At 44.1% G+C, this 5,176-nt stretch overlaps 1 protein-coding gene across 29 annotated transcripts in view; it reads right to left on the bottom strand.

Annotated features, from left to right (window-relative positions):
• The window catches only part of ZNF532 (zinc finger protein 532), a 137,797-nt gene that overhangs the window by 76,921 nt on the left and 55,700 nt on the right, over positions 1-5,176 (bottom strand). The gene's annotated exons all lie outside the window — the stretch shown is intronic.

Here is a 5,176-nt window from a genome sequence, read left to right as displayed (position 1 = left end):
CGAAACTCCGTCTCAAAAAAAAAAAAAAAAAAAAAACCTATATAATTTTAGCTTCAAGAGTAATCCCTCCATACCGTAGTACAGTGTTACCAGCGTGGCTTCCAGCTAACAAGAATGAAGTTGATTGAACCTGCTGTAGTCTAGAAAAACAGGTTCTGGTGTGGCAACTAGAAAATGTGTCAATTTCATAAAAAGCTACTTCCAAACATATTTTGATCTTGTTAGTATTTAATCCTGCTGGAAAAATGATCGCTATCATAGTCACCATCAGATTTGGGATATCGTATTAAAAGAAACGTGCCACAATCAAAAAAGCCAATTACAGATTTCGATATTCACCTACAGAAAAAAGAAACGAACATCCACACCCACCACAGGATATCTGCTCATAACTTCCACTTGGGACTTATTTAAAAAAAAAAAAAAAAAAAAAAAAAAAATCTTAAGGAGCTGATTCCATCCATTTTTATTTAACCCTAACTTTCCCTATTAGGTTTGTTAAAAAAGAAACACTCTCAGATAGAAGGCAGAGAGTTATAGAAAAGTGGATGGACACAGCCATTACCAAGCCTGAAGGCTATACGAATACATGCGGTGCCTGAGGGTCTTTAAAAGGGGCCCTTCCCCCCATCTGCAGAGAACAAGTGATTGTGGGGCAGATAAAGCCTCCACTGTAGGGGACATGTTCTGCTCCCTGACCCCCAAGCCCCCCTTCCTGGGACTCTCCTGTTTCCTGGTCTCTACTCCAGTGTGTATGTACGCTTGTCTCCTCTTACAGATTGGCCTGTAAGCCACCTGGGGACAGGCAAAGTGTCACTCACCTTTCTAGCATAAATGCCAAATAATTAACACAACACCAAGTCAGGCACTACATTTAGAAGAGAAAACCAGGAATGGACCCAGCTCTGTCACCTGCTAGATGTGGGGCCCTCAGGAAATGAGGGGATCTTCTGCAGTGGAAGCAAACAGCCAGGACACGAAGGAAAGCAATGAGGGGAGAGGGGAGAGGGAGAGAAGCGAAAGCGCAATCAAGCAAGCAGCAGTCAGTCAGAAGGGCAGAGAGCAGCAGCTGACTTCAGGCCACTCTCAGCGGAAGAATTCGCCTGTCGCATTTACAGACGCATGTCCCTAGACAGACTCTGCTCTTTGGTATTTACTGTGTTATTATCCTTCCTTCAAATCTGCTTTACTGGTCCCTGACATGGTGTTTCCTTCCACATTTTACTGAAACACTTAATGATTTTTTTTTCTCGTACAATCTATAAAAGATCACACATTCCTAACAAACATAACTATTCCAGGGTCAAGGGAGAATTTCTACTCAGTGAGAATATACATGCCTGAAAAAACTCATATAAACCACAAATCCATCAACAGCTGCTAAGACCCTCAGCGTATTAACTCACTCTGGGGACACAACCAAATACTCAAGAAACTGGTTAAGAAAATCTACTGCTGAAGATGAAATCAACACTTAGGGTTTGAGGGAGCTGAAGAATAAATCTGCTTCCATTCACACCTGTCTCGGTTAGTGCCAGGCTGAAGAAGTCACACGTGCTTTTCCTTCGATGGCTTACTCGGCCTCGAGAAAACTCTCTGTGACCAAATTTCTCTCAGAGGGGCGCTTGCGGGCACAGACAGGGAGTAACACACCCCCAGGACCAAACTACCACCGATGCAAAAAGTACACAGGAAATAAAACGATGACACCTAAAGGGATACTGACGCACAAGTATCTACGGGAAGTCAGACCCAGTAGGAAAGTTTGTGATTATGATTTTGTTTTTTACATGAAATTGAACATTTAAACTGTAAAATGTGGGGAATGAAAAAGCCATCTGTCAGGCACTATATCCAAGTAAAAATCCACCCACTTACAAATAATCCCTGAACGTCACCACTCGTTTCCATCCATCATCCTGGTGTTGGAAAGGGAATTCTCACAATAAAGCTGCCATCAGCAGAGCAGCCCTGTGATCTGTCCTCACCAGCCGTGCTGATCTAAAGTTGGAGGTCACTGCTAACAGAAAACTCAAGACACCACCCCCTGTCCCACCAGGGTTGAAAGGGCCTGAAAAGTGGATTTTTAACTTATGCAAAGCGTGGGCGCAGGCTCTCGAAGTTCCCATGGTAGCAGGGCTCTGCCCTAGTCCCTCTACCCTTTCTTTAGAGCTCCACAGGATCTGTGTCATTTGCCCTCTCTTTATGATTTTGGTGAGCAAAACACTTCATACAGTTTCACACTGTTCATCCCAGAGGGCAGTCGGTTCACGAACAAAGAGAAGGTAAGACATAATTCAAACACTCAGTGGATGGGAGGCCCAGAACATACAACCACAAGAATGAGGAAAGGTCGCCACGTGAAACAAAACTGGATGGTCAGCAGTGCGACCGTCTGATATTCTTATGAACCCTGGGAGGGTTAATATGGCTCTTCTCACCTTTTTCTGCTGTTATACATACAGGGAGCTCCTGATTTATAAACACGTGCACAGCAGCTGTACTGAATCACTGAGTCAAGGCTAGCTTGCTGCCCTCCTCACCTCCCTATGGTTTCCCATCTGCCCAGCTAAAGCAGAGTTAAGGTCTAGAATGCCCACAGAGGAACTCCCACGCCTGCAAACCCCTCAAAGGGGTTGAGAAGCAACTCTCTCTCCACAGCGATCCAGCCGCACCCTGTTCCCATCCCTCTGCTCCACCTAAGGTTTGTACTCTTCTCTTGCGGGCTGTGGGGAAGCCCAGCGTGAAGCAGTGGGATGTGGTGAAGAGGTCAGAGTGAGCTGACGGTAGTCTAAAAAGTGAGTCGGCCATCCTAGTTCACCTGCAGGAAGCCCGACGTTAAGCTGAAAATGCATAAAGGGCGTTTTTTAAAGCCTGAGCGCAGCCGCCATGGAAGTGCATCATGTTGTCTGAAATCCGAGATCACTGTGGCAGGTGGACTCCCCTCTCCAGGGTTGTATAACTAATGGAATGGATATCGCTCTCTGTAACTTCACACTTCTTTTTTGGTTTATAGGAATGTTTTTCATACCCACAATCACATTGTCCTATTACCCTTTCCCTTCCCACATTCTGGAAGGCAAAAGCAAGTGTGCCACGTGGAGGGAAAAAAAAAGGTCTAACTCCCACTTCATTTCTCAGCTATATTGAATACAAAGAGGAATGTTTATGCCTGAAAGTTTTCTCCATTTTCCACCCCAATTCCTAAGTACTACTGTCTTAAAAATAGATTCTTTTGCTTAAAAACATTACAAAAATAAATCTCAGTCCTCTCTTTTGAAAGATAAAATAGAATGATCTCATTTTAGCTTCCCTTTCCCTCAACAGTTTGAATTTCAAACAGAATGAGCTTTAGTTATTTTAACAATGTCTTTCGCTTATGCCCTATAAAATACATCTCCCTTCAAAGGCAATAATGGTCTTTTATTTTATTATTATTTTTTTTTTCCAAGACAGAGTCTTGCTCTATTAGCCAGGCTGGAGTGCAGAGGCGCGATCTTGGCTCACTGCAACCTCTGCCTCTCGGGTTCAAGCGATTCTCCTGCCTCAGCCTCCCGAGTAGCTGGGATCACAGGCGCGCCCCACCGTGCGCGGCTAATTTTTTTTATTTTTAGTAGACGCGGAGTTTCATCATGTTGACCGGGCTGGTCTTGAACTCCTGACCTCATGATCTGACCACTTCGGTCTCCCAAAGTGCTGGGATTACAGGCGTGAGCCACCAAGTCCAGCCAATGGTCTTTTAATTTAAAAGTAAACCCTACATAAATGACCTAGAATTCACTAATAGCATTTGTGTTTAATGTGTAATGTGCTTTCACCCAAAGACATCAACGATATCTGAGGGGGAAAAAGCTAGACCTGTTTACAAAAAAGGAAACTGAAAGAACTCAGGTCTGTCACATGATCACTTTATTTTCTTCTACGACACAGAGATAAAACATTTCCTTTCCTACTCAAAGTCTCTTAGAAGTATAAAAAGCCGGCCGGGCTCAGTGGCTCATGCCTATAAGATCCCAGCACTTTGGGAGGCCGAGAAGGGTAGATCACAAGGTCGAGAGATCAACACCATCCTGGTCAACATGGTGAAACCATCTCTACTGAAAATACAAAAATTAGCTGGGCATGGTGGCGCACGCCTGTAGTCCCAGCTACTCGGGAGGCTGAGGCAGGAGAATTGCCTGAACCCAGGAGACAGAGGTTGCGGCGAGCCGAGGTCGCGCCATTGCACTCCAGCCTGGGTAACAAGAGCGAAACTCCGTCTCAAAAAAAAAAAAAAAAAGAAGTATAAAAAGCTATTTCATCTTTGTTGGCAGAAGACAAAAAAGTTATGAAGTCAAAAGAAAAACTTAAGAAAAACCTATTTACCCCTTAATCATACTTTTTGTACTTTGTAATAAAAAAAAATTCTTTCTTTGCAATGAAAAAATTGTTGGTTTCCCAATTTCCAACTAGAGAATGTCAATATTAAAAGCACAGGCACAACCTAACCACTGAATCCCAACTTTAAATAATTCCCAAACAGAAAGATGCCCAAATCCAGCCAAGGTCTGCCTCACCTGACCTGTGAAAACGCTGGTTCCCTATTTAACAGGGAAACTAACACTTCCCCTAATGAAAATCGACACTCTATATCATAACAGTCCTACTTAGAGAAAAACAAATCAAAGTCCACTGGCCATCCTCACAGTATAATAAAGGCTTCCCATAAAACAACTGTAATAATACAAGGTCTGCTTTGGGATTCCCAGTCCCTATTTTCCAGCACTATCTCGTCAATGAGGCCCTTCAATGTGTCTTTTTTAAATTCCATTGAATTTTTTTTTTTTTTTAAAGATGGGGTTTCACCATGTTGGTCAGGCTGGTCTTGAACTCCCACCCTCAGGTGGTCCTCCCACCCTCAGGTGGTCCGCCCACCTTGGCCTCCAAAGTGCTTGGATTACAGGCTTGAGCCACTACGCCCCGCCTAAATTCCATTGAATTTTTAAAGAAATAATTCATAGGCCGGGCGTGGTGGCTCACGCCTATAATCCCAGCACTCTGGGAGGCCGAAGCGGGTGTATCACGGGGTCAAGAGATCGAGACCATCCTGGCCAACATGGTGAAACCCCGTCTCTACTAAAAATACAAAACATTAGCTGGGCATGGTGGCGCGTGCCTGTAATCCCAGCTACTCAGG

The sequence above is a fragment of the Cebus imitator genome, unplaced genomic scaffold (assembly GCF_001604975.1).
Source record: "Cebus imitator isolate Cc_AM_T3 unplaced genomic scaffold, Cebus_imitator-1.0 Scaffold55, whole genome shotgun sequence".
Taxonomy (NCBI): Eukaryota; Metazoa; Chordata; class Mammalia; order Primates; family Cebidae; genus Cebus; species Cebus imitator.
The sequence above is the reverse complement of the archived record's forward strand: the minus strand, read 5'-3'. Positions and strand labels throughout refer to the sequence as shown.